Source organism: Pyrus communis, chromosome 14 (assembly GCF_041283825.1).
Source record: "Pyrus communis isolate YQ-2024b chromosome 14, ASM4128382v1, whole genome shotgun sequence".
NCBI classification, from domain to species: domain Eukaryota; kingdom Viridiplantae; phylum Streptophyta; class Magnoliopsida; order Rosales; family Rosaceae; genus Pyrus; species Pyrus communis.
In genome coordinates this window covers 17,508,606-17,519,127 of record NC_142578.1, presented here as the reverse complement: position 1 = coordinate 17,519,127, position 10,522 = coordinate 17,508,606, and the positions used below count along the sequence as shown (strand labels likewise).

Below are 10,522 nucleotides of genomic sequence, written 5' to 3'. Positions count from 1 at the left end.
AGCACTTGTTACTATGATTGCATGAAACTTATGCCAAGAATTTACTTAACGCGATTGAGATCATCAACCTTTACTACTTGTGAATATAATTCCATAACGATTAGGTGAAATTTCCTTATATCCTAGCATCCAATTTATGCATGATAATTAAGCGTGCACTCTCAACCAACACGCACAAATCAATGTAATTCACATAGATAAGTAAATTGAATTCACAACTTATGAAACGCAATTAGAAGTAATCAAATCATATCGCAAGCATAAACATGTATTTCGAATCCCCCCCCTAGCCAAGGGGGGTTTAGTTCCTCATACGTACAAGACAAAGAGAATTGAAATTAAACATTGAAATCAAAGGAAAAGAAACACCTAAACATTCCAACAACTCAAACTTGAATTGTATGAACGTTTAGGCCCTCTTCTCTTCCTCTTTGTTGCGGCACAAGGTCTAAGGATAGGTTTTGGGGTGGTATTTGTATGGAGGAATGGTTGTGTGATGGTGTGAAGTGTGTATGAATTTCTGGAATGGTGAAGGAAGGCACGACACAAGGGATTGTTGCTGGAATGGATTGGTGCTTGCGGCTCAAAAGGGATTCTCCTTGTTGGTGAGGGAATGCATGGTTTTATAGGGAGAATGGGAAAATATGTGGCTGAATGATTAAGATTGCATGTGGCTCTATGATTATGGGTGCATGTGGCTGAAATAATGAAGGAAATGCATGTAAGTGACAGCTAGATTTGTTAGTGGAAAGCTGGAATTGCAAAGGGGAAGCACGGCACAAAGGAGAATGAATGTGTGGCTGGATATGGATGAATGATTAAGAGTGCATGTGGGTGAATCATAGAATGGGAAAGCATGTGAGTGACAGCTAGGGTGATTGGTGGCTGCAATGATGAAGTGGACAACCTGGAAATGCAAGGGGAATGGCTGGAATGAAGGGGGAAGCACGGCACAAAAGGGAAATGCATGTGGAATGTCTTTTATTTCTGAATTTAGGCAAGGATTTAGGAATATAAAAGGGTATGTGAGTTATGGCTGAAATAGGTATGAGAAAGGAAGGTGTTTAAGTGTTTAAAATAGAGAACAAAGCCCTTCCTTGCACGGCAAGGAAGGGAGACACAAGGAAATACACGGCATTGCTTAAGGTTGCAAGTTTTGTGACCTAGAATAGGTAGGAGCCCTTGATATTGCTGAAACTTGGAGTCTTTAATTTCGTCCATTCCTTTTGCTCCAAACATAAGCTATCCATTCCAAGTCCAATTTTGCTCCAAAATGCATCTTTTTGCTTCCTTAGCCATATGAACCTAAAAACACACGAAAATGGCTTAAACTACTAAAACAACTAGGAATTAACAATATAAATGCACGAAAACAAGCTAAGTAAGTCGCCTAAATATGCTCCTATCAAATTCCCCCACACATAGCTTTTGCTAGTCCTCGAGCAAAACAAAACAACAAAAGAACACGAAACTAGACAAAACAAACAAAACACAACCTACACCTTCCAACATTTGCCTCAGGGATTTCCAATGCACATGACATGTTAAAAATCATCATTCCCACAGATTTTGGTCATCTTTACACTTAAGTACATACTTAATCATAGTCACCACATACTAGTTCACAATTAAGCATTTAAAACCATGTTTTGAATGTAGTAACATGCCTTAGAGAATTTGCTCAATTCCTTACAAGATATGCACTCAATTTTCACTCAGATTTTCTAACTACACACCCTAATCTAGTTACATGTGAGAAGATTGATGTAAACATGAAAACGAACACTCACATATATGTATCACAAAGAAAGCAATTTCTGGAGTTAATAAGCATGTTTAGGTATGATCTCATGAATGGAATGCTACTACTTAGATGCGAGAACCAGTGACACCATATGCTCATACCAACTTCAAACTCCACAAATTGAAACACATAACACTCAAGATTGAAGTCACGGGTTGTACTGGGGCTTGGGGTGTTTGGATAACAAAGAAGGGATATGGAAAACAAAGGTTCTTAAAGAAATAGTGAGCAAAGCACTTGAATCAACTTAGAATTCACTTTTGAATGAAAACTCAACTTTTGAACAAAAAGGGAGAATTTAGACAATTTAGGGCCAGATTTGGTGTTTTGGACCCTTTCTTCAACGTTCAACACTTAATCACTCATTCTTTCATCTTTTCAAGCTCTTTTTCCTTTCTTTCTTTCTTTTCTTTTCTGTTTTTCTTTTTCATACGTTTTTCACAACTTTTTCTTTTCTTTTGAATCTCAAAACATACATAAACACTTAAGAACAAACATTCTCTCCCCCACACTCATTTTCTTTCATAATGTAACTCAAAAGGAATTCATTTAAGTCATGCTCACTATCTTTTAAGAACAAGGGTGTGGACTGTCCTAAACTAGGCTAGGTGAGGATAATGTCGGTTAACAAAGAATAAAGGCTAAACAAGGCTCAACGGGGTTAACTTAAACAAATAATGAAGTAGGATACACGACAATTTGGCTTTGGTGGTGGTCACTACACAACTTCTTCTTGAATATGTGTTATGCAAATCAATAACATGCTTTAAATGAAATGGGCATGAGTTCTAGCATTTGGAACTATATGATGAAACGCCTTCTAAGTATAACCAAGCAAAGAATAATGAGATCATGCAACAACTTTTAGAAACAATAATGCACAGATTTTAACTCTCCAAATAACGTTTAGGCTCAAGTCTCACAAGGTTGTAGCATTTGTTTGAGTTCCTTCCTTCAAGCATGTTACAAAAACGAATTTTTCTTTTATGATTGCATGTGAAGTCATACATTATAACCATAACCAAGCATATACCAAGAGTAAATCAAACTTTTCTCCATGTTTATAACTTTTTTTAACAGTCATGCAATTACAAACCAAATCCTCATCATTGTATTGGAAGGTACCCTAAGACACAAACACACAAAAACGACTCAAAACACTCTTTTTAGGCTTTTCAAAACATGTTTTTCAAATTTTTATGTGATTTTCGAAGTTATAAAACAAAACATACTAAAACACTCTAAAACAGCTTAAAAACACCTTAAAACAGCAAGGAACAACACTTGAAGTTATGGGTGATAAAATCCCACGAATTTGCATCAAATATACTTAGTTACCCCCCCCCCCCCACACTTAAATCAAACATTGTCCTCAATGTTTTAAGCATAGATTCACACAAAACATAAGTAAACACATAAAAAGCAACTAAACATACTAAACATGGCAGAATGTAACTAACAAAGAGAAGAGTTTAGGGACGCAAATCTGGTTGTGGAGTGTAAATTCCATCTTCTCCTTGGTGATTGCATTGAGGCTTGATCTTGGTGATTCAACAGGCTTAATCTTGAACTGGGCTGGAGGATTCTTTTGGTCTCCCCCGAAGGTCTGAGCTTACTCCTTTTATTTGTTTCTTTGTTCAATCTTTCCAATTCGTATTGAAGAGGGTTAGAGGATAACTCAGCATATGCAGTTGTTGCTTGTCTCCACATGCTTCAATGTATCATTTTCACTTGCCTTACTTTCTCCCCTTGCAGAAGTGGTCCCTTCTCTGGAAATGTATCAACCGTTGAAGATGACTACTCGAGAGCAACGCTAGGTAAGCAACCAGGGAATAGATTCCAGGTAGTCGGTTCCAGATCGGAAGACTGACTCCAAGTGCCGGCTGATTGCTTTCTTTCACTTTGCTATGCGAGTAAGAACAAAGACAAAGGAAAAGACAGGGAAAAAGCATGATATGAGATACCTTTGCTTTCGCCCTTGATGATATGAGATACTTTTGCTTTTGAAGAAGTTCCTCCTGCCTCATCTGTTCTCCAGGCATTTGGTATCTTCTTTGGGGGTACATCAATGGTTGAATAGGTGTTCTCAAGGGAAGAAGAAAACTGAGCATGTTGAGAGGTTTGGTTGTAGCTACATTCTCGGCCGAAAAGAAGAGTCATGCGTTTTTGGATGTATGCATTGCCATGAATGTTGACATATATAGAAATTTTAATGGCAGAGGTAGTGCGGATGCGGCTCTGTCACCCACGCTTGTCGGCAAAAGTGTGTAGTTGGGATAATGACCTCCACGCGTTTTCAACTTTATCAGAGATCTTTTGACAAAGTTGCACGCGTTATCTGAAAAGCCGAGATTGTGTCTGAAGAGCGTCGCCGAGTTTTACGCAGGAAAATCCGGCTTTTAAGATTTGAAGAGTGATGTCTCTTCAACTTTTGAATCGGTGGCCGTGTCGCCTCTCCTTTAACCTCCACGCGTTTTCAACTTTGTCAGAGATTTTTGACAAAGTTGCACGTGTTATCTGAAAAGCCGAGATTGTGTCTGAAGAGCGTCGCCGAACTTTACGCAGGAAAATCCGGCTTTACGTAGGAAAATCTGGCTTTTTGAATCGGTGGTCGTGTCGCCTTTCCTTTTTATAGAGGTATCGATCACCTCCAACATGCACACTTTGAAGATTGCCCATTTGTGAAAATCATCTCCGGCCCTTTGAGATTTTACTTCATCCACCCTTCTCTTTTAACCCTTTGAAAATGGCTAACCCATCTAACATTTGCTTAGATTTGAGTCTCAGCAGTGATACGAGTGCGCCGCGTCAAGGTAATGTATGGCGCCCTTCTTTCTTATCTTCTAATGGCCCTCTTACAGGTGAAGACTCCGTGATGAAGGATGCAACAACAGCTACAATAGTAGCTAGGAACCTCCTCACTCCTAAAGATAGTAGGCTGCTTTCAGGACGGTCCGATGAGTTGGCCGTTCAAGAGTCCCTAGCTCTCAGTGTTCAGTGTGCGGGCTCTGTGTCCAACATGGGCCAACGCCTACTTGCTCGATCCCGTTAAGTTGAATCATTGATGGCAGAGGTGGAAAATCTTAAGCAAGAGATCAGAGATCAAGCAGCTTAAGCACGAGAATAGAAGTTTGCACGTGCTTGCAAATAATTATTCGACGGGCATGAAGAGGAAGCTTGATGAGCTGCAAGAATCTGAAGGTCGAATTCAAAGTGACCATCAAAGGCTTGCGGCTTTCCTCCAGCGGCACTTTTTTCCTGGGTCATCTAGCGTTCCACCAAGTATCGAGGCCTCGAATGATCCATCTTCGATGCCTCCTGCTCCTGGAGTTTTGCCAAGTAGTGGGGGTTCACGTAAACAACCTTTGTGAAAGTTACATTCTTTTATTTATTTATTTAATTTTTTTTTTCTGCACTTGTAACTTCTCGGAGATCAATGCTTTATTTTATTTAGTGTATTGGGTTGCCTCCCAAGTAGCGCTTTCTTTATCGTCTTGCAGCCGGATGAGACCTTCTTTTCTCACTTAGGACCCACAGCATGCAATGGGATCTCCTCCACAACATGCCCTTCAACACTTCCATAATACGGCTCACTGAATGGGCGGGGATAATGATCCTCCCTGATGGTGATGTTTTGGTTCTGAACGTCCATGTACATGCTCCTACCACCTTGAAATTGATTGGGTACCTGCACCAAAGAAGGTAACAACCTATTAGTTGAAATGGGAATCGGAATTGGGATTGGAGACTTACTAGGATGTTGTGGTAATGCCCCTAAGGCAGCCACCATCTCCCCAATTTTATCACTAGGCACGGCCATATTGGGTGTTTTTAGGGTAGTGGCGTGCTCCTTGTGCTCCTTGTGCTCCACTCTAATTCCTTCCTCGATGGTGGTTCTAGATGCATCCTTCTTGATTGGTGTTGGACATTCCTGCCCTATATTTTTCATTGTACCAATGGCAAAACAAGAACGAACATCATTAGTATTCTCAATGTATTTAGAAACTTTAAAGTTAATCGTATCACCACCAAACTCCATAGTTAAGGCTCATCTGGCCACGTCAATCTTGGTGTGGGCTGTTTTCATGAAAGGTCGTCCAAGTAAGAGTGGCGATGGTGGAGAGTGGGTTGAATCCTCCATGTCAAGCACATAGAAATCTGCAGGAAAAATGAAGTGGTCCACCTGCACCAAAACATCTTCCAAAACTCCTCTCGGGTATGCATTAGATCGATCAACTAATTGAATAATGACACCATCATTTTTAAGCTCTCCTAGATTCATAGATGCATAAACAGAGTATGGCATGACATTAATTGATGCACCTAAATCTAGCATAGCATGTTCGAACCTTTTATTACCAATTACACAAGGGATGGTGAAACTACCTGGATCTTTGCATTTAGGTGGTAACTTTCTTTGCAATATTGCAGAGACATTCTCACTTACATGTACCACCTCTTTTTCCCGATTTCGTTTCCTTGTTGTACAAATCTTTTTCAAAAACTTCGCATACTTCGGAATTTGCTTTATTGCATCAAGGAGCGGGATATTGACATGCACCTTCCTAAACGTCTCCAGGATGTCTTTTTCATCCTCCTCTATCTTGGCTTGCATAAACCTGCTAGGAAAGGGCACATTTGGTGGAATCACGTTAGAAACAATTGAGTTTGGACCTACCTTACATTTGTTGGACGGCCTAGGAGCTTGAAGTGGTTGTGGCAAGGGTTGCTCCACCCTTGCCGTGGCTTTGCCCTCCCTCTCTTCCTCTTGCAACAGCCTTTCATCCTCTTCTTGGCTTGATTTTGGTGGTTGTGAGGTGGTTCCAACTTCCTTGCCACTTCTTAAGGTGATTGCATTGGCGGTTTCGAAACCACCCTTGGGATTGACCACCGTAGTGCTTGGTAACTTACCATTTTCACGGAGTTGTCCCAAAAATTCAGCCATTTGTCCCATTTGCTTTTTTAGCTGATTAACCTCCTTTGCTTGGTTCTGCATTCCCTGCGCCATTGTGGTTAGTAACTGATATCTTTTATCGTCATTCATAGACGTACCTCAGTTGGTTTGGGATGATTGTGCTTGAGGAGGTGGTTGTGGTCCCATTGGCCTTGGAAAGAAACCCGGGGGTTGTCGGAATCCACTTTGTTGTTGACCTTGTTGGGGGTCTCGCCATTTGAAATTCGGATGATCACGCCAATCGGGATTGTAAGTATTAGAAAACGGATCACCACGTGATTGGTATTGGTTGCCATATCCCACGGCATTGAGTGTCTCCCACCCTCCATTCTCGATCAATTGTGGGCATTTGTCCGTAGGGTGTCCTTGCATGGAGCATACGCCACAAGAAGCTACGGTTTTGACTTTTGGACCTTCCATCACCTGAGAAAGCAACGTAGTAAGGTTAGCCATTTGATTTTGAAGTTCGATTATGGTACTTACCTCATTGACTTGGTGTTGCCGTGGGGTACTCCTCTGTCCAACGTCTTCGTATTGTTGAGCGTTCAATGCTCGATTAGCAATCAAGGTCTTTGCATCCGTAGGGGTCTTGTCCACCAATGCTCCTCCCGCTGAGGCATCTAGCATTTGATGTTCAATAGGTAGAAGTCCCTCGTAAAAGTATTGTAGAAGTAGTTCCTCCTTCATTTGATGTTGTGGACATGAAGCAACAAGAGATTTAAAACGTTCATAATAAGTAGGAAAGGATTCACCTTCATCTTGTTGAATTCCACTTATCCTTTTTCGTAGGAGGATGACTCGAGAAGTTGGGAAAAACTTCTCCAAGTAAGCTCGTTTCATGCTCTCCCATGATGTGACAGTTCCGGGAGCCAATTCGTACAACCAATCTTTCGCTTTTTCTTGGAGAGAAAAGGGAAAGGCCTTCATCTTCAAGATGCTCTCATCCACGTTCACCGGAGTCATGCTTGAGCAAACGACTTCAAACTCCTTCAAGTGCTTGTTCGGATCTTCCATGGATAGCCCATGGAACTTGGGTATATGATGTAGCAAGCTGGACTTCAACTCAAATTCATCAGTCTTCTCAGGGGCTGCCCTAGGGTATTGGATGCAAAGAGGGGCTGCATTGGCCAAACCCGAGGCAGAAAGCTCTTTGATGGTTCGATTGTCCACTGCCATGGTTGGTACTTCCTCTTCAACCTCAATTTCAACTTCTTGCTCCTTTAATTCAGGTTCGGGACTAGGAGGATTAGACGCTTGCAATTTCTTGTTCCTTCTCAAAGTCTTCTCGAAATCGCCGTCAAAGTCGGAGATATGCTCACGAACAGGTTGTGAGCTACGGGTCATAAACTAGTATCTACACACAAGAGCAAACAAGATAAGTAACCAACTTAATAGACTCGGCACAAGTAAGGAAATAAGGTGCCACACACGGCACAAAAACAAAACACACACACACGGTGCAAAAAATTTAAAACAAAACAGAACTAATCAATTTAAACAAGACTCAAGACAAGGGATTAGCAACTTTGCTAATCCCCGGCAACGGCGCCAAAATTTGATGCGGGATTTATACGCACACAAATTAAACCCTATTTGTGACAATTGTAGTAATGATGTAAGTAGGGATCGTTCTAACCGGGGATTAACTAGGGGTGCTAAACACTTTAAACTGACTCAAATAAATAAAAACAAGTTTAAAACACTATACTAGACTCAAAGAATGCAAAACTAAACTTTAAAACCTAAGACAAACCAAAAGACTCAAAATACTTTAAAAACACAAACTAAATTGATTTCTAACTAAATTGACACTCCAAGTAAAGGGGGATTTTGATTTTGACGAATTTGTAAACAAAACTTAAAACTTTGTAAACGAACAGATTTTAAAACGAATTTGGATTTAATGAATGGAATGAAGGCTAGCTAAGGGGTTCATCTCCACACATGTTATACTTGCATATAAAACGATTTCCAATTGCTTTTCAATAAACCATGATTCTCAACGCCCCAGATTAACCGTGAATTGCACTAATTAACCCTCAGATTTTCCTAACGTTATTGAATTGGATGATTGCATACGACAACCCAAAACATTCCCCACAAGTCCTCTACATGATTGCATAATAGAGATACAAGCGAGAATCATTAAGTTCTTTGAAAACCATAAGCATTGACGAAGCACTTGTTACTATGATTGCATGAAACTTATGCCAAGAATTTACTTAACGCGATTGAGATCATCAACCTTTACTACTTGTGAATATAATTCCATAACGATTAGGTGAAATTTCCTTATATCCTAGCATCCAATTTATGCATGATAATTAAGCGTGCACTCTCAACCAACACACACAAATCAATGTAATTCACATAGATAAGTAAAATGAATTCACAACTTATGAAACGCAATTAGAAGTAATCAAATCATATCGCAAGCATAAACATGTATTTCGAATCCCCCCTAGCCAAGGGGGGTTTACTTCCTCATACGTACAGGACAAAGAGAATTGAAATTAAACATTGAAATCAAAGGAAAAGAAACACCTAAACATTCCAACAACTCAAACTTGAATTGTATGAACGTTTAGGCCCTCTTCTCTTCCTCTTTGTTGCGACACAAGGTCTAAGGATAGGTTTTTGTTGGAAGTATGCCCACAAAGCCACTCATTTGATGTAATAGCTTTTTGGAATACTTAATGTATTAAACTTTTATATGTTTAATGGAGGGCAAAGCTTATTGTTAATCACTATTTATTGTATCTTGTGTTTAAGCAATAAGGGAATCCAAGGAATGTATTTGATCTAAGAGTTAAGTGATCTAAGTAAGTTAGATTTTCGAGACCTTTCTCTTATGTTCATTCCTAAAACGTTCCTAGCCATAGGGTTGCCAATTGGGCATTGACAATCCGCTAAGGTTAGTATGTGTTATGTCGACTCAAGTATGGATATGACAAGTCTCGAGTCATTTAGTGTTGGACACTAAGACAAACACATAGGTGCTCGAAAAGAGTAATCGAGTACACTGAACTATGATCAAAAGAGAGTTCAAACATACATGTCATGTAAGAACTCGATGGTTACAATATGCAAAGTAGTCCTTTGACCTGAGGCATCATAGATGTCTAATGGTTAGGTCCTTGATCTTTGATCGTGTCAAATGGCATTCCTTTGGAGTGTCCACAGCATGGTTGGGGTCAAGCTATCTAGTCATGTAGGCATATGAATGCACAACAAGGGATCTCTAACCTTCCATGGTGGAAGGAGAATACTCTAAGATATGATTCGAGAGTCTTTGGCCAAAGCATATGAGTATGACTTAGGAAGTTTGTTCCAAATCTTATTCAAGCGAATCATATAGGGCAGTATCACATTGGATAGTAGACATGAAACAAACTATCACTTCAACAATGTGATTAAGAGTATTGTATTAGAGAATGACCGTATTGCATTGTAGTTGTAACTGGATAGGTTCTCCAACCACTTCTACTTAGCTTGGGTAACCATGACATGCTGCTAGGTGTCACTCATGGTTTGTGGAAGCCCTAAAGATTAGCAAACAGTAATCTTAAGGGAGAATTGAAATATGGTTTCAATTCACAATCGATAGTTAAGAGTAACATCGCCCACTGCCTCGCTAATTGGAACCTAATGGATCGTACACCGAGTAAGGATGAAAGTGAAGTAATTAAATGAAATGGATAAGCAATTAAATGGTTAATTGAAGTATGGTCAAAGTTAATTAATTAGTTAATTAATTATACGAA

The 10,522-nt window shown here is 39.9% G+C and overlaps 1 pseudogene; it reads right to left on the bottom strand.

The window, feature by feature from the left end:
• Window positions 1–5,324: 5,324 nt before the first annotated feature.
• On the bottom strand, window positions 5,325–8,102 carry LOC148691307 (uncharacterized; annotated as a pseudogene).
• Window positions 8,103–10,522: the final 2,420 nt, after the last annotated feature.